Source organism: Xiphophorus couchianus, chromosome 16, assembly GCF_001444195.1.
Source record: "Xiphophorus couchianus chromosome 16, X_couchianus-1.0, whole genome shotgun sequence".
Classification (NCBI taxonomy): domain Eukaryota; kingdom Metazoa; phylum Chordata; class Actinopteri; order Cyprinodontiformes; family Poeciliidae; genus Xiphophorus; species Xiphophorus couchianus.
Genome location: NC_040243.1, coordinates 5,302,057 through 5,326,748, shown reverse-complemented (window position 1 = coordinate 5,326,748; position 24,692 = coordinate 5,302,057). Strand labels below are relative to the sequence as shown.

At 36.8% G+C, this 24,692-nt stretch overlaps 1 protein-coding gene across 4 annotated transcripts in view; it reads right to left on the bottom strand.

The window, feature by feature from the left end:
* Positions 1 to 24,692, bottom strand: part of asic2 (acid-sensing (proton-gated) ion channel 2) — a 402,948-nt gene that overhangs the window by 65,982 nt on the left and 312,274 nt on the right. The window lies entirely within an intron of this gene.

Genomic DNA, 24,692 nt, shown 5'->3' with positions numbered 1-24,692 from the left:
CAAGAATGAAAACAAGAGCTGAGTAAAAACAGTTCTCAACATTGTGGACCATCTATGGACAACATAAGCAGCTAAATGAGGTTTCATTGCAGCGTAGTCATGAAGTCAAGCTGAGGAGCTCAGTTTGGGCAAATGATCAAGCTGACTCGACCCTTTGGAAGTTTTACAAACATCTCTTTGGAGTAGAAGCCAATCTGGGAATAGGGTGTGTTACCCTGACCTTCGTACTTTGTTCACACAAAGAGCAAGCTTTTTAATGAATGTTTAAAATGTTTATGGTGGTAAGATGGAGTAATTGAAAGTACGCCTTAGTACTCATACTTTGTTGTTTTGGCCTTTTCTTCAAAAACCGAGTCTGGGTTAGTCAGTCTGTGTCATTTACTGTAAATTACTTCAATTACCAAGTTCAGATATAGAGTTGTGCAACCAGTCCAGCCTCTACTCTGGCAAAGCACAGATTTTGGAAGGACATACCCAGAGAGATAATTAAATGTAGGAGTTTAAAGCTGCTACAGCTGGCCCAATCTGCCCACAGCAGTGTGGAAAAAAACTGTATTAAAGCCCATTCCAGCATGTGATTTATTGGGCTCTGCTGCAACCATAATGGCTGAAAAAGAAGCGCTACATCAGGTACCAAAGAGTAAAACAGTATAAGGATGTCCATCTCCTTGTTGGACCTTTCAAAACACCACAGCAGAGCAAAGTCTTTGTCTGTAAAGCCATAATACCAGGGAAAATGTTTGTTCTGTCAATCAATACAAGCTGTTTTTATCTATTAACACCTGGAGAAAAAAAGACAATATGCTACCTCTTCTTTTTTCTGTAATCTCCAAATACAACCTAAACAAAACAACACAGAGGTCGTGTCTCTTTACGTTCCACATTCAGCACAGAAGACAGTGACAAATGTCAAGCCTTCAATCATGGGTACCTGGCCTTCCTACGACTAAAGGTGCCAGACATATTTTGTTTTTCACATCAAAATATTGATGACAAGCAGAACTTAAAGAGGTGAATCTCTTTCACCTTCTGCACATCACCTCCCCTGAGTAAAGCAGTCACCACACAACATTATCTCCCTTAAATATCAAGGACATACAGCAGATTTATTTCCGAAACCGCCCCATCCTCTGTCACCTACATACAAAAGCTTTTTTTTGCTTTTTTCCCCCATGCTTCTAAACTTGACTTAATGGCCAAGCTCACGCCACTGCAGCAAAAAGTCAGAAGGCTTTGCTCCAAAAAGCATGTGAATGCTCAGAGGTGGAGAGAGCAGGTCCATCTGTTCATGTATACGTCCATCTGTTCCACAGATTCACCCTTTCCGTCTACATAACCATCTACACTTTACTACTGCAATGATTAGGTAACTGGCTTTTACAACTCACATTTCTAACTAAATACTGTGGCATCACACTTTTGGCTGAAAAAAAAATGTTTTAAAATCCTAAAAGCTCAAATATTTAGTCTGTGGGTACTGATAAAAATTTAAAGATAACTGTTACTTTTTTATTTTACTTGCAAAAGCTTGAGCTATACCAGTTTTGAGGTATTAATCTAAAAAAAAAATGTTTTTTCCACTGAAAACATCTGAAATGGATACACACGTTGGACCTTACATCGACAACACTTTGGTGCTTTTTTCAGCTTTCTGGCACATTTTCTACAAAATAATTTTTTTTTTTTACATAAAATAGTTTTTGAAAGGTTTAGCTACAACTTTATTTATTAGCTATGGGTTATTACAAATTTTGCATTTTAAATTTTGTTTTCCTTATCCCCCGAAGCCTTTCTTTAAGAAGCTGTTATATTCATTTGTGCCTCTAGCTAAAATGGGCTGAAACTCCAACATTACATTTCAACAGTATGATCATATTCATATTAGAATATCCAGTATTATGGGGCTTGTTTGTCAGTCTAATGCACCGTTTGAACTTAACCTTTGAGCATATAAACAGTTTTCATTCAACCAATAAAAACCAAATAATTTTGAGTTGAGTTCCACAAAAAATCCATAGAGAGATAACCTTAAATTAGTGGGCATCCACTGTATTTGCAACATAAAGAATGCTAAACTCTAATCTGTCAAAGAATAGGGAAAAAGGAAAAAAACAGCCTAGAAAAATTTTGATTTACTTATTAGAACAATATCTATTTTTGCTTTTTGTTGGAGTCTGACCAATTCTGTTTCTAGCAAACGTCCTTCTCTGTTTACAGAACAGTTAAAAACTAAAACATGTGAACATTATTTTGTTGACCATGAAAGAATTTTTCTTTAAAAAGCTAACTTTTCCTTGACAGAGTTAGTAGTTGTTTTTAGTCACTTGTGGCCTTGATTGAACAAAAGAATTGATAGGAAAGGGAAGGAGACATGAAGCAAATGGTCTGAGACTGAAAATCAAAACCAGGACAACCGCATCCAGAACTACAGTATCTGCACATGATGCACACAGTCTACCAACAGAGCCACCCAGTGCCCACTGGCAGTACTTTTTATTCCAATAGAAATAGACAAAAATGCCTTATAGCAAATCGTACAGTAAAGGTTTGACTTTTTTCTTCATTTAATATTATAAAACAAATACATTCAGTTTTAAAAACAGGAACAAGAACAACTTTCGAAAGTAATTTAATCACAGACAAGTGGTTGGAGTAAAGTCAAATCTCAGTGTGGTACCAGAAAAGGATCATTATTTACCGTATATGGCTAAAAAGAGGAAGAGGTCCAATATAAATTGAATTATTCCCTTTAGAAAACAGCTCATGACTCATTAGTTCTCCTGCCATTTACAGCAGGATCGCTTTCTCCAGTTATACCATGGTTAAATACCATATGGTCGCCATTACTTTATACATGATACTGGTGCAGCCTTTGCAGGGTAAGCAACATTTCTGCCCTCCACTGAGCCTTTATCAACACCAGCAGGTGTGCCACCAGGTTCCCTCCAACCTGAATTCATTACATTTCTGCAAAGCGTGAGCAAAGCAAGAAAAATGGTTGCTGGTAACATTTAACAATATGTGTTTCTACGGGAGGGAATAATAGCTAAATAAATATAAAAATAAAAACATAACCTGCCAGCTACAGGCTACCATTGACACATACATTGTTGCCTCCTGTATGTGGGAGCAGCACACGCTCAGTGTGAGGATTAATGATCTTTACTGGAGAAGAGAAATGATTAATGATCCTCCCACCACTGACACAGACACTGTATGGAGCACAAATTTGGTTGCTTGCTCACATTAGGAATAAAATTTAAGAGCAACAAGCAGCTGTGTGGGCTGCGGGTTACGTGGGAATGTTAAGCGCCGCGTGTGGATTTAAGAAATGCAGTAACAAAGTGTTGCTTGTCTGAGACGTCACTGGAAAAAAGAGAGACGTGAAAAATGAAAAGCAACATAAAAACAAGATTCTGGCTGAGACAAAGTTAGCTTTCATTCATTATGTAGACACTTCAATAAGCAGATAGGATCAGGGAATTGATTATATTCAAAGTGTCTCGAGCCAAGCCAGTATTCAGTTAATTTGCCAAATCTTCAGCTGGTTTCACAGATAAGGTCAGCTCATTATTTATTCCTCGTATTTTATCTAATTTCTTGGTTCATTTTTCAGTCTTAATCTCAGAGTCTTAACATCACTCATTAAAATGGCCCTCATTTAGGAAGCAAAACTCCACCATGACAGCACTCTGTTTTACATTAATCATTTTATCTCTGTGAAGCTGGCCCAGAGCTAACCCCAATTACCTGATTGGCAGTGAAAGGAAACAAATGTGGGCGTTGTCAGAAATGATGTGTTGACATGTCTATAATGATAAAACTGAAGAAAAGATGAGACTACCTTCCCTCTCCGGTCTGTTTTCAAAAAGTAAAGAATGTGAACTTGTTGTTTTTAAGCAGGACTGTTTGGCAGCACAGAAACACTCTGAAATAACTTGTCCAATTAACTTTATTTTAAGGTTCACTGGGATTTTCTGTAATTTGATTAAGCCAACAAGACCAAACATGTTTGTCCATGGCCTTTTAGAAAAACACATGAAAGCCTTTTCTGACCTTTGATGAAGACAAATGCGTGTGTGGAATACAAAACGCAATCTCCCAGATTCTGATGTGTTTTTTCTACATATTCTGTGGGCCAAACTAAGCCTTTCACTGTTCCACAAGTGTAGCGTTAATATGTCTTGTCATTTGTGTTAAAATATTTAGCTGCTCACACTCTGTAAATAACAGAGGGAAAAATAAAAATAATGAATATTACAGTAAGTGTTAATAATTCATATAAATTGTATACCTACTTGGAAACACCTTGTTCTTTTCTAGCACCCTGTTCAGAGTCTTGGGCTGAGCATCATTAATAAAGAAAAGGCAGAGAGAGGTATTTGCCGCCAGGTATGTCATCAGCTCCCAGTCACTTTCGCACTTAGCGGCAGACACCCGCAGGGAGAGTGCTTGATGAGGCATTTCTGCATGAGGGGGGCAGCTGGTGTGTCCCATGGAGCCGAATCAGGATGGGAGGGGCCCTGAAAGCCTTTTTAGAGGCTCTGCTCTGATAACGTAAGGAAAGGATGTACTGTGAATTGTTCATCTCACCTGACCCAGACCTGTGGGAGGTAGAGCTGAAGTGAAATCCTGACGTGATCAGTGGTGGTGATCCACTTTTCACTCTCTCTGCTTGTAACCAGTTGGGGAGTGTCCTTCAGTTTATCCAGTTATCACCATGGGAAACTTCACTAACAACCTCACTTTCAACTTCCAAGACAGGTAGCAAGGAACAATGAACTCTTGGGGTATTTTGGATGCTTGGTTTTCCAACATAGACGTCTTCCTAACAGGTTTGCACAAGCCAGACTTTAATTTAAGATTGGTCTATTGTGTCTGTGTTTTTTGACTTACAAACTTTTTAATGTACCTTTATTTTCACAAAGAAATTCCTGCTTTTTTTATTAACATAAAGACGGCTTTGTTAACCGATGGTCTTTCTGCATCTTTGCGTTGCAGTTTTGGTCATTTTGTCAGTCACAGACAGAAAATTTCATACTGACTGGTACATCTATTCCAGTCTTAGGGACACAGTGTACCTGCTAACAATGAGCTAAAATAGCTTTTCTGCTGTTATGTGAAATTATGAGCTGATAGTCATTTCAATTATCAGCTTGTCCTGAACTTAAAGGACAGTGTCCTGAAAATCTTAGGTGTGAAATTGGTCAAACACACCTGAATCAAACGGAAGTACTCCACATGTCTGCTAATTGCAATTTTTTTTTATTCAGGTGTGTTAAAGTGGAGAAACATCATCAAGTTTTACTACACAAGCTTTTGCTAACGGGTCTTAGACATATGAGTCATTAAGTAAACCTTTTCTATGCTGCTTTGTGATTAAATATTATATTCAAGCTATAAAAAATAATGACAATGTCTACTTCTACAACTCCACATTAATTTGAATTGAATCATAAGTCCTGCTTGTTAAATATTATTCTGTTGTAGGTTTCAGAGCCATCTGTATGAGACAGTTTCTGACAACTTTTAAACTTTTAGACAAATATTACAAATGCAGATCTTGCAGAAGTAATCTTAATTTATTTAAGATAAATCATTTTGAGGAGGTGGTAGAACAAAGTAGGCTTCATAATGAAGAGATCTATTAAGCACTTATAATAATATGCTGTTCTGGTGCATTTGAAGGATAATAAGGAAACAATCCTCATGGTATCTTTAATCGGATTATGGATGTTATCTTAACAAGCTGGTTATGATTGGCTAATATTCAGCTACAAAATGCTAAGATGCAGTAAATCCAAAATATTATGCCAACCAAAAATAGCATGACAACACCAAAGACTCAGCATAATTTCAGACAACTCTGCAGAGTCTTTTATTAATGTGTCACCTCCACAACAGGCGTGTTTATTTCTCAGCCAACAAGCCCTGTGGGGATACAATAAATTACAGCAGGTGCACTTATAAGCCAATAAAACTATTTCTGTGGCAGCTTACAAGACATCTAACATTCATAAGAGCAGCCAAAATGAACCAATTACAAATACAGAGTGTCATGTAGAGAAGTGAGCAGAGGAAAAACTGGGTCTAATTTCAGCAGGAAGCAATTGCTGCTCATTTATGGTTTGGCTTTCTGTTTACTAGTCAGTGCAGTTGTGAGTGGAAATATGCACCACATATTCACCTTGTCTGTTTATGTTATGCTTTATAAATAGAATGGGTTTCACATAATGGAGGCAAACTTTTTTTAAAATCTGTTACGATCTTCTCATATGTGACAGCATTAAATAAAAGTTGCAGTTTTATCATTTGTTTGATTGATGATTGATTGTTTGAAAGCCATTCATTTCTCCTGTAAGTTGAATCATCTGTGAGGAAAAGGTTTGAAGTGTCTCCTCGCATGATAACTTTAAATAAATAAATAAAAGGGTTAGACAGCTGTTTATTCTCTAATGTCTGAGCTTAATTTCTTTTGTAATTTTTTCCTTAGACTTATTCAATAATATTTCTTGGATGTTTTCATTTTTTGTATTTTTGGTATTTAATTTCTGCATTTTGACATAACTCTTTCCATGTAGGTTTGGCAGCCTATGTGCCTCTGTTCATTTTTCTGTGGCAGGATCAATCTTTAACTGTCCCACTTGTCTTGATGTAAATGCATCCCTCTAACACTTGGTCCCAGACATTCAAAGGAGACGAAAATGAGCCCGCTGTGAGGCTAGTAATTCACCCACAGGATTTACAAACACTCCTGACAGCTGTCAGTGCAGCAGCCCATAATTACTTATGCTGAAAAAAAAAATCAATCGCAGTATTAGATAGTAGTTACTGTGAATGGTGCTGAGGACTTTGATGGAGTGCACAACATTTTTCTCGCTATTTCATCAACAATTTAAATTCTTAACTCATCAGAAATGGAGTGAGTGAATTTTATGATAGAAATAAACAATATAACCAACAGAGTGGATGCCCAAAAACAAAAATACTCCGAACATTTGTAGATCCTTAACTTACTGTACAGAGGTCACTGACTCTCCCATTTCTTCACGTTTTCTTGCCAAGGAGTGAGAGCTTCTTGAAATATTTTAAAGTGGCTGTAGGGAAAATCTCTTCTATAGCTTGTCTAACATCTAGCACAGAAAAAATGCACCAAAGTCAAGTGATGAAAGAGGAATGAACATTGCTGTGCAAGTGTCTCGAGTCATCACTTATTTCTTTATATTCTTCTTCCAAGGAGCCAAACTTCACTGTTCACGTTTGAGGTATGTTTTTCTATCAATAGTTCTTCATGTTTTCTGAAGATCCATAAAGTTGGAGTTTGACCACTTTTTCTTTATTAAATCTAAATAAATTTATTTTCATCCGATATTTGCTAAAAATCGCTGATGCTAATATATCATGTATTGATAAATTACTACTAATTATAAAAGAGTACAAGACGGAATGCTTATTCTCATTTCCGAAACCTAATATTATACCTAATCTGCTTTCAGAAGAGCTGAATTATTTTCTGGAATAAGACTTTTGATAAATATCAATTTGCTTTTCTGAAATATAGTCAACTGATATTGCATTGTTTAAAGTGTCAAGTGACATCATGAGGGCTAAAGATGCTGCACAATTTACTGCTTAGTTTCACCTTTCACACATTTGCGGCTATCAATTAACATTTTAATAAGCAATTTTCATAATTTGGTAAGAATCTCTGAAACTGTTTCAGAGTGACACTGTCAAAATGATGCTTAAGTGTCCATATAAACAACATTATGTCAGTCTCTACTGATCTAATATGTGGAGAACACTAAGACTCTGTTTTATGCACACTTTGTTTTTTGGGTGTGTATTAACACATATTAATACATTTCATAACCTACTTTATCACTTTTATGGAGATGACATTCAGCTGTGCTGCTTCTTCAGAAATTTTGCGTTATTCTTATTGTTAGATAATACAAGGTAACAGAGAATCCTATAATGTAGCATTTTCTGTTACAAGGTAGCATTCATTAATTAGTATTAATGTAATAACATCACATTAATGTTATTAATGTGGTAACATTAATAATGTAGCCCACATGGTGCAAAAGATCTATTATTTTACATCAAATAAATTCAGGCATACATGTTTAATTCCCTGTAATACAAGTAAGAAATAAACCAATCACATTGCAGCCATATAATGCATTTATGTATCTAGATGTGGTGAAAATGACTTGCAGGAAATAGTAGGGAAAGAGGGCCATTTAAGTTAATTTGAATTTGGAATTGTTGCTTGTTCCAGTGGGCCAGTCTCAGTACTTCAGAAACTAATTTGAGCAAATTAGTACAAAATGAGGACCTTTTAAACTCCACAACACACCTGATTGTTATTACCAGTGTTGTATAAAGTACTGAAATCTCAGAGTCAAGTAAAAGTACAAGTACCTCTCCAAAATATGGCTTTGGTAAAAGTCGAAGTCACTGACTGAAATGTTACTTGAGTTAAAGTCTTAAAGTATCTGAAACTTCTTGTACTTAAGTATGGAAAGTACTGTAAAAATGGATGTACTCAAGTAATGTAATGAAAAGTACAAGTAAAAAGTAAAACAAAGCAAATGCAGTTTGAATGACATTTTTTATATTTTGGTAAACTTGTCAAATACACTTAAAATAATGTACACAACCAAGTGCAGGCAAAATTAAACCTGCTAATAGATATACCTGCAGCCATCATTTAGTTAAGAAAATTAGGTGCTTTACCTATAGCACAAGGTTAACTTAACCTGCTTTACAACTGAACCAGCTTCTTAGTATACCCTCCAGGACAGAAAATACAAAGTTTTTGTAAGCCTCAAGTTTTCCCTTCAAGTAAGGTCAGTGCTGAAAATGAGAAAAATAAATAGTACAGAAAATGCGGCCAACATGAAGAAAAAGAGCTGTTACGATTACTCTACTTCACAAATCAGTGAATCAGTCAATGCTACAGTCAGTAGGTGGTGCACACAACTGGTCATTATGCAAAAGAAAAAAAGAATTGGGAGGGAAATGCAGCTTATTGTCATCTCTGTAAACCTGGTTTTGAACTTGCATGCCTTTCCTATATTCGTTAAATTTAGTCTAAATTGCTATCGCTATGGCTTCTGTCCCCCTTGAACAGAGGAGTCTAGGTAGCCTGCTACAGTCAACATTAGGCCTAAGCTAAATACACCACGTGTGGAACTGAAACAATGCCAAACAAAGTTCATTTATGGTCAAGATTTCACAATACAGTAGTGCCTAGTGACCAAGCTATAGTTACTGAAACAGGAGGATTATAACCATTTCATAAGACGTTACCTCGATGTGTTTCTTCAAGTTGGACGGGGAGTTTTTGTAAGATAGAATTTCCACATCTTCGGGCAGGAATAACATAAACTGCATGCGGTACGACGACTCTTTAACACCCACGAAAGAGTGTATTGTGTTTAAATAAGGCCATGGGCTCTCATCACCAGCTGGTGGTTCCCCTGGAGCCGTGTCCGACGTAGTTGCAGTCGTTGTGGTCTCCGTCTCCTCCTCCATGTGGCTGCTACTGATTGCGAGACTTGCTTTGTGTTTAATGGGAGAAGCGAAACAGGTGTATCCTATTGGTGGTGATGAACAAGCCCAGGCAAGTAAGGCTACGGACTTTGTTCGGTAGCCTGCTTGCTACTTGCTAATCAGTAGGTGGGATCAAAACTCTTTGTTTCTCTCTCTCGCTTTTTTGTAACGAGTAACTAAACCACACATTGAAAATGTATCGGAGTAAAAGTACGCAATTAAGTTCAGAAATATAGTGAAGTAAAAGTGAAAGTCATCAAAAATTTTCATACTCGAGGAAAGTATGAAGTACTCCAAAATATACTTAAGTAAAGTAGTGAAGTATTTTTACTTCGTTACTATACAACACTGGTTATTACTGACTATGTTCAACCTTTATGAGTATTGTGTAATATGAAGCAAAATGTCTGGTGAAGTTGCCAGGGCTACCTTGACATTTCCAACTTCTACCTCATGAAGAACCTGGTGAGTGTGTAAAGCAGTGATTTTATTAGAGTAGGACTCATTTGTATAAGCAAATGCTTATTCTTAAATAACTGAATAGTTATCAGAGTTATCTCTAGCCTTGACAAAGAAATTAAACATTGCTTTAGACTTTTGCAAAGTTCAGTAAAAAGTGGCAGATGCAGGGGAACAGACAGTTGGAGCTCACAATAAATACAACGGGTAAGGACAGTGTCACTGTAAATAATGAGCTTGGGGACATTCTTTTTTCCCCCAGCCCTCCTTATGTTTGGAGAGGCCAGTCACCAACTGGTCTGCAGGCTAATTGACTTTTAATTAGTATCTGATCTAACACAGAAGCAGCCACGCATTTTCCAGATGCCAGCCCTGCCGTCTTGATACCAAGGTTATCACAAAATGTCCTTTAGCATCAGATAAAAGAATCAACCGCATCACCTGCGCTGTGCACGTGAGGAGGCTTCTCCTGGGCATGCTGCTCCTGCTACACTTGCAACAAGATGCAACAAAATTCATAGAAAGGAAATTACTTGTAAAATAGTTTAAATGCTACATATACATACACTGACATTTTAAATGGCATAAAATAACACAGAAGCACAAAATGAGTCGTATATATGTTATTAAGTTCTTATATTAAAAGGTATTAAGAAAGACAATTTACATAAAATATCAACTTCTGAGAGTTACAGTAATATCAAAATGGATGATTTAATTAAAACTACTAAAGAAAATGAACATTTGTTGCATATTTTTACAAAAATGTCTGCTAATAGCCATTTATGTGGAATTTTATGGTAAAACTTAAGCCATCAATGTTTTTGAAAACATTTTCAACGGTATTTGGAAGTACAGTGCATTAAAATCCATGTCCCTAGTGAAGAATGCCATAAAGAATAAGAATACAGAATACAGAGTACTAAAGCTGTCCAAAAATATTGTTAATCTATAAAACAAAGCAATTCTATCAACCTGATTGGATCTGTTGTCCTATGGAGCACATTTGTTTAGAATAACAGATTTGTACTCAGTGTAATAGTTCACAAAACTGACTTCTCTTTACACACAAAAGAACATGGTATCAGCTTTATAATCCTAACAAGTGTTCTTAACAAAATAAAAAATACACAATAGTTAATTTGCTGTTTCAGGAAACTGAAAATGCTCCAGTATTTTTTATTTTTTTTTATCTCCATTAATGTTATCCAAGCAACTTTTCTTCCATTTTGATTTGGCTATTTAGACTCAAACCATTGAGGCCAGAGGTGGAGGAGGACCTGAGGCAATCTCAGCAGAAAGAGGATATAAACCCCTTCAGCATGGTTCTGGGACTCCCCCAGGGTTTTCAATAAGTGGAATAAACTAGACAAAAATGCACTGGGCAAAAAACAGAAGGCCGAGATGTTCAATACCAAAACCACCTGACCTGATTTCTCCAATTCAAGCTCCCCTGGATTGCCAAAGGCCAAAACCCATAAAAGAAATTTCATTTCTGTTTCTTGTGCCCAAAATCTCCTTTTGTCACAGGCTAAATGTAATGATGACAGGGAAGAATTTAATCGTTGCATTGAAAGATAAATTTAAGTTTCTTCTTGATTTGACAGATCATCCAATCCCCCCGACTCCAGTTCACCTGCTACACCTTTAATCCATTCCACTGTACTGTCCTTAAAGACACTTTCCAGTTTCAGCTGATCAAAGCTTTAGCCTGGACACAATTCAAAATAATTTAGTTTCTCCTTCTTGTGTCTGGGATCCTGTTCCTTCCATCATGGCCCCAAATTTCATGACCAAAGTTGAGGGTTGAATTGTAAATGATGGTCAAGATAATTTAGGGGAAATTCAAGCTGCTGTTTTACGTAACCAAAATATTTTCTGCCATTTTACTGGGCTGCAATTTGGCGACAATTTCTAAGGCAGGCACCCTTTGAAGAAATTTTATTTCAATTTGCTTCAGTCAAGAAACAATCATCAAATTTACTTGGCATATTTAACGGCTGGACTGTAGAGTGTCCAATAAACCAAGGGATTCAAACCTTTTACTCAACTCCTTTGCAGAGATCAGTAAAATAAATCCATCTGATTACTAAGGAATATAATTCCTCAGTAGGACACACAAACTACTAAAGTAGAGACACAGAGATATACCATTTTTATAAACTTTTTAAGTGCTCTACAAAGTAGAAATAAACAATTAAAGGTCACTTTCGTTTTCATCAATCTCAGGTCTCCGCGGTCAGCCTCATCCTCTCCTCTTATTTCGAATCGACGCAGAGAGAGGAGCGCTGGGTCTGAATAATAAGCTTTAATGTGATGATTGTCAAGGCATTCTCCCTTGCAGTGAAAGTGCCTGTCAGCAGCAGATCAACACCTCCACCCTGAACTCAAAGGCCTGTCATGGCTGCCAAGGTCTGAGTTTGGCTTCAGGCAGACAGAGGATGAAACGGATATGAGCTGACAAGTAGGTGAAACACAGCAAAGAAAATATAATTTATTCTTTTAAAGTTAGCAACTTTCTGCTCAACAAAGCAAAAATCAAACAAAAAAAGAGGAGAATTGAATTGCAACTGAAGTGGGAGTGCAATAATATGAGCTCATCAAGTCTCTGTTTCTGCAAGGTGTTTGAGTGAGAACAGGTGAGTAATCTGAGTCTGATTATAATCTCCTCTGAAGCCGGTGTCAAAGGCCCAGTGGTCTCACATTGTGACTGGTGCACCCTGGGCAGCAGTGTCACTGACATTTAAATTTGACAGGCATGAAAGCCCGTCGGTGTAGAAGCTAAGGAATGGAGGGCAGCCATCGTGACTCAGCAGTTATCTGCTGAGCTGCGACAGAAATCATGCAATCTCCTCCCCTGATTGGGCTACGTATGCAGCAGGCACTTTGAGGCACAGCAAAACGAAGCCCAGCAGCGACATTAAAATTACTTTAACCATCAATAAATTAATGGGCCTGTGCTTAGAGTGCAGCTCCTCACATCTGTGATGAACATAAACTGACTGTGTGAGTGGGTTTCAGTGTGAAAAACATTTCTGCCGCACCGAGGATCTGCAGCCATTGAAACACTCCGATATTACTAAAGGTCATGATCAAACGTATGAATTTTCACCGCAACAAAAAGGTCATCCATCCATCTACCAGGTACCAGAAGGCGTAACTTTTGGATCTGGTCAAAAGCTGGGTGATTTATTTTAGACACTTCAGGCTGCAGAAGAAGATTCTTTAATCTGGCTGGAGCTGGCTGACTGACGGGCGAAGCATGACATCATTCTGGTTGGATTTTAACTGAAAGACGAGCAGCTACATTAGAGGAAATTTAGTTCTTTGATTACAAAGTCAAGGGCTACCATTTCTATCAGTGAAAATCAACTCTTGTCTACACTTAACTGAAAAAGAACATTCTGGAGATTAAATATTCCACTCGAGCTTTACGATAGATTCAAATATTTATTCTGGGAAAGAAAACAAAGAGACACTTGGTCCACATTGTGATGCGAAACATGAACAGTGATTATATCTTAAAGGCGAGGAGTAGGAGAGTAAGGAAGCCTCATGAAAGGTCGTGTGACAATTTACAGAAAATGATCTACCTTTATCATTGAGGCAGACGCGTCTCAGATGGATGCAACCGAAAAAAGGTGTAGCGCAAAATGCCTCCATTGTTACAGGCGGGAGCACTGAGGCTACAGACAAGGCTGATGAATTACCTTTTTAAAGTTTTTCAATCTATGCTTTTAAAAAATCCTTGTGTTGGGAAATCCTGAACAATAACTGAGCGTAAAGAGATAGAGGCTATTTTGATAGCTGTATGCTTTGTTTTGATGTTTTCTGCTATAGTTGATTTTCCTTTCATTTATCCACAAATATTTCAAGCTAATCTTGGGGGAAGTATTGAATTTGATAATTGTGCCATTATGTGGATCATAATTAAAAATATAAAAAGTTAAAGTACAGAATAAATGCATTAGATAAACTGTTTGCTCTTAAAAAAAAAAAAATCAAGAGTGATTATCAAAAAAAAAAGCAGAGAAGAATCCAATAATTTGTGCATATTAGTCATCATCCAACAAAGCAGATTCAGAATTGTCTTACAAGGTAGTATGAAAATCTTAAGTAGTCTTTTTCAAAAATACATTTAGTTTGATAATCCATTGTATAATCATCATCTGCAGAGAATTATTTCAGTTGTTTTTGTAAAAATTTGTACAAGGATGAATTAGATCTAATGGGTTTACAAGAATAGTACTACAAGCTAATTATTCCTTAGACAGAAAGAATCATAAAAAGATTTTATGCATATGAAATTATTCCAGCAACTTGTAGGTAGACAGCAAATTACTAAACATTTCAGTAGAAGAGATAAAAAGGATGTAAATGGACCAAAGAAATAGAGGGTTTACTTTAAATGGTTTATACTGTAAATTTCATCAATTATCCAAGCTACACCTGCTTTAAATATATGTCTACCAGTTTTTGCTCGCTAGCTTTATCTCAGCAAAACTGGGTAAAGAACATCTGTGAATAGGCTAGACCATCACAACAATGTGCCTTAGATAAAAAATTTACCAAAACCCCTTAATGTCACATGAAAACCAACCTGCATGCACAAAATATGAGTCTACGCCCTCATAGAACGCCTCACAACACCAAAGTGAGCTGTTGTTTCACTAACTCTGAAACGAAAACAAAAGTGTACAAACAATTATCTATAAGCCACAGGTGTCCTGGTGGTAAAATGAGATATTTACATAGAAATATTTGAATTTTTAAAGAAACATGGTCTGGTAATATACAAAGATGTACCATAAATGCTTTATTCCAAACAGTGCCTGTAACACGGCTTCTTAAAAAACAGGAAAGCTAACTGATCGCTATCTTTATCCTGCTAAAACCACTAAAGTCGTTGTCTTTAGTGTCAGAACTGAGCAGTCTCAAACACGCTTCTTTAGTCTCTCTTCCTCTGTCACTCTCAATATCACTTTGATTTCAGGACAAATTCGCTCTTGAGCTTTTGCTGTCCTCTTAGTCGCGCAGCAGTCCAGGCTTTCACAGCCCGTTGGAAGAAGCCGTGCATTAGCCGCATCACAGCGTTCAATGCGTGTGAAAAAAGTAGCAGCTTATAGTTTTGAAATCCGGTATCAAACTTGATTGTTTCATTATTGCTACACAGTACACATCAGTTTTAGCACAAAAATCTGTTTTTAAACTGACTTTGTTACATTTGAACCTTGATATATATAAAAAAAGTTTGGATTACTGTTTTAGTCAAAATTCTTTACCTGCAATACCTCTGATACTTGGTGATGATTTGCAAACATTATCAAAAGTTTTAAAGACCTTCATTTCAAAGCATTCCTGGCCAGGTAACCTGGAATGTTAGGAGCAGAAGCATACTATCACAGCATGTTGTTAATCTCTACATTTATGTGCAAAAAATTATGTTTCAGTATCAGACCATCTACTTTTCCACAAGGTGAGCTGGGGATTAAGATGCAGGACGAGATGAACTTCGAAAGAAGGAGGTGGTGAAACAGAAATCTAACAAATTTCTCCTTGAGGAGTAAAAGAGTTTGGGTTTTTAAAGTAGGAAGGAAAAATCCTTCCGGATGTTGTTAAGATGCATAGCAAAATCTGAGCAAACTTGGAAAATATTTCCTAATGCAATATGAAAAAAAAAAAAAAAAAAAACAGTTTACCAAGCAAACATGGATAAACACAGATAAACCTTAGCTTAAGGTGTCCTGCAGATAACTTGACAGCTGTGAAAAATAACCTCCCTCTCAGAGAACCTGCTGCATAAGTTATTAACTACACACAGTCTCCCACACAGCATCCAAACTTTTCTCATAGAAACACCTGTGACATATTAAAAAAATATATCTTAAAAAAAATAAAAGGAGAAGCAGAGCAAAGTTACAAGAGCCAATTACTTTTTAACACAACATTCTAGGCTTGAATTGAATTAGGCCGCCTTTTTCTTGTAGCATTGAGCAACTAATAATGAACATATCTTTTGATTTTACAGGCAAAAAGATGGATCTGAAAAGGCCACAGAAAAGTCAGAATCCACTGAGATGAGCTAAAATAAACTCTTTCTTACTACTAAATAGGCTAACATGCAACAAGGGTGGCAAGATCTTGTCTTTTTCAGGCAATTCACCAGCAAAAAAAAGACAACAAAGCAAAAAGTCTGAACCTACAGTAAAAAAAAAATCAAGCTTAGGATGTTTGTGAGCTACACACCCATGTGTCCACTCACTTCCTTCGGTATAATCAGATGGATGGAGAGAGGCACAACTAATGGATTCTGTGGTCTCATTTTGTCCTCCAGCCTGACATCTGTTCAGGTTATCCCTCAGCTTATTGCATTTCTGTTAAGGCTGACGCGCCTCACTGTTGGTGGAGGCTTTATATACTTTCTGTTATCGCTGCAGGGGTCTCAGTAAATATGGTTTAATCCCAAGAAATCTCCTAACTGCATTGCAGCTTCTTTAAAGTGAAGTGCCCTCGCTCCCGCAACTCTTTTTGTTCCAGCAGCAATTTGATTGTTGTGCATATTGTGCAAACGGTTGTTGGAAATTCACTCAATTCCACTTTCTTTTGCAGGTTGTTTGTTTTTGTTCTCCTTTGTTCTATTTATTTATTTTCGGCAACTGCAATTTCAATAAAATGCACACATTCACTTTTATTTTACATAACAAAAGAGCTGGCCACAGAGTATGTGTAAACTCTTACAAATTACTCCTTACATGTTGCATGAAAACTGGACAAAAATAGTTGGCAAATTCATCAAAAAAAGAACTTTTTTTTAAAATATATTTTTTGACAACGTATTGAATATGACGCAACGTGAACAAATGAGCTTTTTAACTTTTGAGCTACGATAAACGTAATTTTTTACGTACAACAAATAAATTTCATTTAAGAACTACAATAATTGAATGAAATATGGACATCTGTTGCAAAATTTTCTGTGATTACTGTATTAATGTTTCCACAGGTAGATTATGATTAAAGCAGTAAATTAGGTGTCCTCTGTTGTTTTATGCATTCAGCGCTGTTTAGTATTTTTGTAGTCAGCCCAATAAATTCAGCTGACAGTTTGAACGGCAGCACTGTGCACACAGTAGGGAGGCAGCGCAGTCCCTCTTGTTACAGCAAAACTGTTAGTTTGATGCCCCCAGCGCCCGGGGCTACTGTCAGCCCTGTCACGAGCTCCTCTGCTGTCCTCTTCACTTCCTGCTGTACCTCTCCTCTTATCATGTCTTTGTTTTGAAGGATTAAAATATGAAGGTTTGCTGGAGCTCTGTAAGATCTGACATTTGGGAAAGCAAAACAGTTCATAAGCATAGACAACAGAAGAAGAAGAAATGCTTCTGAGACTGAGATCAGCTTTAGTGTAAAGAGTTTACTCTGCAAACACCAGGCCAAGGCCGTATGCAAATGACCCAATCTGTATGTCACTCAGGAACTGATGTATTACGGGTGGCTGAGATAGCAAAGATACAAATGTAGAGCAAAAAGCCAGCTTTTCTTTGCATCTGCCTTCAATATTCAGCGGCCCTCCCATCGAACTCCATCTGACTCTCTTTTTTTTTCACTTCCTCTTTAGGAGGAAGTGAGAAATGTATGAAAAGATATGTCCTATCACAAACATATTCCTGCAATGAACAACACTGGTCACCTGGTTTGGATTTCCATTGATTATTGGATGGGACAATTAAGTGGACAGTATTATTTATCAGGGGTTTTTTAAAAAAAAGAAATACATTAATGACTCCTTGTGACATTTAAAAATCAACATTCCTCAATATTCAGGAATGTGAAATGCTGAAATGTGAAGCCAAAATCTCAACAGCTGCCAAAGTTGGTATTTAGCTTCATGCAGCAGCTCTACAACAGTTTACTAACCCCTGTTAAATTAACAGGAACAAATGAGAGCACATTTGACTTTATTTTGGAACATTATTTCATATACTATGAGCAATGCACAGTGTTTTATATCAGATAAAAGAAAGATGCAATGAAAAAAACAACAAAAAACAACCTAAGGAGTTCAGAAAGGCTAAACAGGAGTGAAGAAAGCTGATGCAATAGGTCTTCATTTCTCCAGGCTTCTCTTAGGAATGTGTGGTGTTTTTTCCTCATTTTCAATGCAGCACCAGACTATTTTCAAAGGAATAATTAATTCAAATATAAAAATCCTTCAAATAAAATGGTACCCAATCTGAATAGATGAATCAAAGTTGTATCAATACATAAAACTTTGAAAAGAACATCAATCACATTGGATCTTTAATAATTTTGCTAGCAGTCAAAGGACAATTTGATCCAATTTCTTCAACTAAATTAATGAAAACTACCAAATATATTTTATATTTAATCACCAGCACCAACCGATAAACAAACAAGTAGGTCAATAGGTCTTTATTTCTTAACGACAAGGCTTTCAGATGTTGTCAAAAGGTTAATTACAAACTAATGCAAAGTCCAACAGTAAAAGAGAAGAAGTAAACTGACCTGAAGGTAAGCTGTATTTTTATTTATTGGCATTTTCTGCTAACTTCACTTAATGAAGCCAGATGCAGAAACTGGGCAAGAAGCTGACTGAACCAATCACAGTCAATTTTTTTATCATGGCGTCTGACAGCCTTAGTGCTTCCTAAACAGATTTGAGACCTGCTTATAAGGTCTGAACTGAGCGGTGAGTTGTAGCTGGCAGATAAATCATAGTTCAGTTTGTTTTATGTCAGTTTTTGTCAGCTTGACAGGCATGGCCTGAATATTAAACTACTGCAAAGGCAGCAACAGTTTGGCACGGTTTGAACCATTTAAAACAAGTATTTAAAGAAAGGCAATGCTTACCAGTCAAAATCTTTGGACAACATTAAGTATTCTGCATCCAGTGACTGCAGAAGAAAAATCTTGCTTTTAACTCGCCGATCTGAGCATTCTTTCCTTCGTTTCCGGTTTATTTGCTCCCATTAATCTTCCTCCCTTTAGATGAACCCAAACTTTATCCAACTATTTTCCTACCGCATCAACTAAAGTCGTCGCTCCCCGCCTCCAGCATCATCTACATTCAGCAATAAAAGGAGAAAAAGAAAAACAATTTAATTGACTGCTTCTTGATCTAATTTTGTATGTTCTAAATTAGATACCTGAGTAAGATATTTAAATGCCTTAGGTATTCAAATACATGAGTAAGTTTTGAATACCAAGCAATTAAACAGAGATAAAACTTAAGACTTTTTATTAGTCTTTGGAATTAGAGACAAGCATTTATTTGTGAGTATCTAGCTTGAATGTTATTTAAGGCTTCTATTCCAGCTCTCATTAAGTAGGTAATAGATTTTTTCAAGCACCAAGTTGTGGGCTGACCCGCTCATTTACCACAAAATAACCTCTTTAACCTCTGCGATCTGTGCTTGGATTCAACACTAAAGCCGATAATAAGCGAGTCGGTGGCTTTTGGAGCTGCCAGCGAAGATGCAGATTGTGCTGTTTGACATTGGGGAGATGCATTTCTGGCACCATGCTTCCAAAACTCCCACCAACTGACATTTCTGGGTGACAAGCAATGAAAAAAAAGAGACACACAATGCAGAAAGTGAAGAAACTGAACCTGTCTGGAACATTTTCTCTCTGACAGCCTCTCTGCATACCTTATTGTTGGAAATAGACAGTGAATAAAACATTGTTTGTCCTGCTCTGTCACCATCTTTGCAGCAAGGCAGCTAATTGACGTCATGGCTCAATAATATGCAAACTGAAGGCAAAATGCAAATCAATCCGCTTAACCTATAAACCATGTGTAACAAATAAGACCTTATTTCATTATTTAAAGTTATCCTGAAATGAAATGTTGCCACACCTTTCTAATAAAAAGCATAACAAAATATTCACAGCACTATATCTGAAACAGTTATTCAGTTTTTATTGCTCACCTGACCTTCGGTGCTGTTGGTTGCATGGAGTCTATGCAAGTTTTCTCACATGATCCTCTCTCAAAAATATTCCACCTCTTCTTCCTCCCAATGACTTTTCACTCCAGGTCAATCTGGCTCTGTCCAAACTTCACCCACCAGTTGAATGTGTTTAATGAACCTCCCTGGGTTTCCTTGTGTGTGAGAAAACTTTAAACTGCTGTTTAAAAAGCTCCCTTTAGAAAGCTGAGCTCCAATCCAAGTCTATCGAATCACTTCATTTCCTTCATGAGCCAAAGGTTATAGAATGTCCGTATAACAAGCCCAATAATCAATTTCATGATCAGTTCCATCACAGCAAGGAGGAACTTTAAAAATAAGAACTTGCTTTTGCAGTTCTCTTCATCTTCCTGGTCACTCCGGCAATAATGAATCTATCTGAAATACTACACCTCCGATATAATTAGGACCTAAAACAAACCTTATATATAATGAAAGACTCACCTGAAACTCACCACTGCTCTTCATACACTGCATAAGAACTGTTCTCATAATGTACACATCAAAAATATTCTATGCCTTATGGGTCATTACAAAACAAAAGTAAAAGATTTGTATAGAACAGATTGATTGAATACACTTCAATACTAGAATTAAATTCAGGAATGTTGAAGAATATCTGTGCAATTCTTGAAGCAGAGTTATGGTTATATATGCAGAAGTTTAAGTTGCATCTTGGCAGAAAACCAAGCTGTGCTTTTGGAAAAGGTCAAAATGTCACAAGTCTGAGGCGGTAGAGTAACTTTCTATATCAGCTTTTTGGTACAATATTGAATATCGCTTCCACTGGCTGCACTATGCTTTTCAATTTTCTGCATGTCATGTTAGCCATACCATGATGAATTTGCAACCTATGCAATGTATGTTATTATTAATCATTGCTAATATTACAAACCCCTGAGAAACAATCCGAAATAGTGATAAAAATACAAAAATAAACACAATTGGAAATATTTTTAGACAAAATCCAATTCAAAATGTAGATATTTCAAAATAAATCATGTGAATTTAAACTCTAGTAAATATAATTTTAATTTATTCAAATGAAAGACATATTACGATTACATAACTAATTTTCATGGACTGTCCAATAAACTGCAAAGTCTGCTCACCTAAAACCTTCTGGAATAAAAAAAAATCCTTTCAGAAAACCATGATCTTTCTGAAATTCTGTTAGCACTAAGCTTTTTTTGACATTAATTTATTTACATTTTACCTATATATAGAAGTCTGACAACTAACATTTTTGAAACCTAATAATAAATGATGACATGATGTTGGCTTGATTTAATAAAGCACAATTTTAAATAACTATCCTGAGATATTTTTTTTGTAGATGTCACCAACAGATCAGAGAACAATCATTTATATTCACACAGGTAGAAAAATATTCACACAGGTAGAAAATTATGAAATGTTTATTTAATCTATCTGAGCAGACACTGAGGAACAGTTTCATTCATCTTTAATTCGTTGATTCTTTTATGATCATCTCAAAATGTAAGGAGTTTTTTTGTTTTTATTAATCCCAGTCTGACTTTGTAGTTCATGTTTTGAGATAAATCATGCACTTTTTCTAATTGTACACTTAAACACACCAAACAATCCTCAAGTGTTTCTGTCTTGGATCTGAAAGTAGAGTTGCATTCAAACAAATCAAACCTTTTTTTAGCACTTATTCTCCTCCAGCCTTTCATCTTTCCTTTATCTGCCCAATTTAATTAGAAGTCTTTCTTTTCTGCCTTGCCTCTTTCATCTTCTGTTCTACACTGATCAATTCTTCATGGCACAATTCCCCACACCTCCCTGCTGAAGCTGTCAGATGTTTTAGGAAGCCCAGAGCACCACCAGATCACCACAGAGTTAAAACACCAGGAGACCTTATGAAAATCAAAATGATTGATCAGTCAGCCTGTTTTTAAGTGTTTTTGGTCAATTGTAAATGTTGGCTTTCATGCTCCAGGAAATTCATGTTCAGGGGAGGGAAAAAAACAGGAAATAGAGGCTTTGCTTAAATTGACCAAGATGCCTGTGGGACTTGTTTTGCTGATGAATGATTTCTAAATAATAATTGTTCTCTGCTGAGCAAAAATTGTGTTTTAATCTTAGGGGTTGAGATAAGGAGGAGGGTGAACAAGGCAATCAGGAAGGAAACACTGCAGCAGTGTGCTGTTAGTGCAAGGCATGACAATAGAAAATGTTAGAGGTAATAAAGTATATAAGGGGCTTATCTGAAGCATAAAGTGCAAAAATGTGAAGGTGCCTCTGTTTCTCTGACTTCAAAGCTATTAAATCCATTCGCTCTATTGTTAAATAGTGACTGATGGAAACCCACAGGTGACTAAGTAGGGTAAGTTGAGGCAGGTCAAACTGAAAAGTGTTTAAACCATTAGCTGGATTAGTAATCAGGTCACATTCATGGCTGCACAGCAGCCTGTGGCATAGTAAAGCCACAGTTGGGTGGAGGAATATTCTGTTACATAATTTTCTGAATTAACATACATTTCTTTGATGCAAATCATCATACAGTATTTCAGATGTAAATATTGATCTCCTTTCTTCCCCTTCCATGTAAAACCAGCTCTAAATTTGATGTTTCTCATCTCCGTCGAGATTAAACTACAAACAGCCTTCTCTTTTCCATCCGGCACCCGCTGCACAAGCAAAGCCCAGCAATCCATCCATCGATTGCTTCTATCTGAGGAAGAGTCAGCTGCTGCAGCGCTGCTACAGCTGGAGGCGATGTTCCTGAGGTTTAACAGCGGGAGCAGGAATCACAGCCAACAAAATCAACGACAGTACGTACTGTATGGGAGTGTTTGTAGGTAGGAGTGTCGGCTGCTGTTATTCCTGCTGGAATAGCATTTGTTGTGTCAAAAACAGAACCTGTGATGCAGAAGGAGGTCTAACTTAGTGATGAGGTTGAACCATCAGCTGCATAAGCAGGAAAATAAGGACAAAAAGACGGGATGACGGGCAGTGATGTCAGTAACCCGTTATTTAGTAACGTTGGGCCACTTTTTTCAGTAACGAGTAATCTAACGCATTGCTATTTTAAATCCAGTAGTCAGACTACAGTTGGTTATCAAAATCACTTTGCATTACTGTGCGTTACTATTTTCTTTTGTAATTTAATTCTATTTCCCCTACGCGTCGTGACCGCCGTTTCTGCATATCAGCAGTGACAGAAACATAAACAATGAAGGGAAGAGGGAGATGGGCATTTTGTTGCTGGAAAAACAGGAACTATTTTGAGTTTCGCTCTCCATGTCCGATTATTATGAGCGGCTTTGGGCTTGTTAGATAATAGATAATTGGCAAGGATGATCAATTATCTATTGATAATCTTTGCTCTATTGATAATCAAATGGTCTTTGGAGGAGCGTTGTTGTTAGCAGCTCCTGAAAGTAACTCAAAAAGTTACTTTTAATGTAACTTAGTTACTTTCCAAATCAAGTAATCAGTAATCTAAGTTACTTTTTCAAGGAGTAATCAGTAATCCGATAAAAGTTACTTTTTCAAAGTAACTATACCATCACTATGCCATCACTGATGACATAGTGATGGCATAGTGAAGAGTCCAGGGATGAGCTCCTGACCCGCACTGTGACCACGGTTCTGCGTCTGGTGTGTATAGGTGTGTGTTTTAGTCAGACAGAGAGGAGAGCCAAGCTGCCCAGAACACAGGATAAAAAACTAATAATGTCTCAGTGAAGCTAAGCCCTAATCCCAGATGACATTTCCAACAGGAATTGTTTTTGTACCTCAGCTTTAATAAGAGAGCTGGAGGGAAGGATTTGGTTCCTGGTGGGGTATAATTACAACCACAGGGCCACAACAAAGAGCTCTAAATTAAAAGTTTGATTTCATTTATGAGGTTCGCTGTAACCAACCTTAAATCTCACTGACCTTTACAGCAGACGTGTTTGACAAGATGCTAAGCAGACCATTAAAAAAGAATAAAGGTTATAAATCACACCAGAGCTGAATAAGTGTTGCCAGAATGCCGTTTGTACAGGACTGTTTATAACCTCGTATTTAATATGCATATTCATTACACATGACAAGAAAGAGGGCTCAATACCCCTGTGTAAAAAAGTAAAACCACAGCTCTATTAGTCAGTTTTCTATCATACCAGGAGTTTTTGGGTCATCAAGTGGTCTTAAATATGCCTACACTTTAAGTGGAACACATTTAATTGAATCAGTACAGGGTAAACGTGTGATATCAATATGTCTAACTCACATTTTCCAGCTACTTTTTGTCATTACGCACCATCCTCTATGAGGTTTAGCATCAGTGTCCATCAAACTGGTGTCTAGATATGCAGAGGGTAAACGAATAACACCTGAAATATAGTATTCTACCAAATATTGCTTTTTCTTAGATACGATAGTCCGATGATGATTGTGATTCCATATATTGTACACCTCTAGTTTTGATCAATTATTTTCCAGGCTTTCTCAAAATTTTCCAACATTTTGGGACTTTTGGCTCCTTTTTCAATCTTACTAAAAACACTGCTTTATAACTTTGTGATTGTTCCATTTTTTTACTTCATAATAAATGTATTGGGGTTTGAAAAGGAAGAAATATTTTAGGTAACAATTGTCCCCACTTTGGACTAATTGTACCAGCTTTTGTACAACCTTTGATTTAAATTGATTTCTATTATCTGCTCA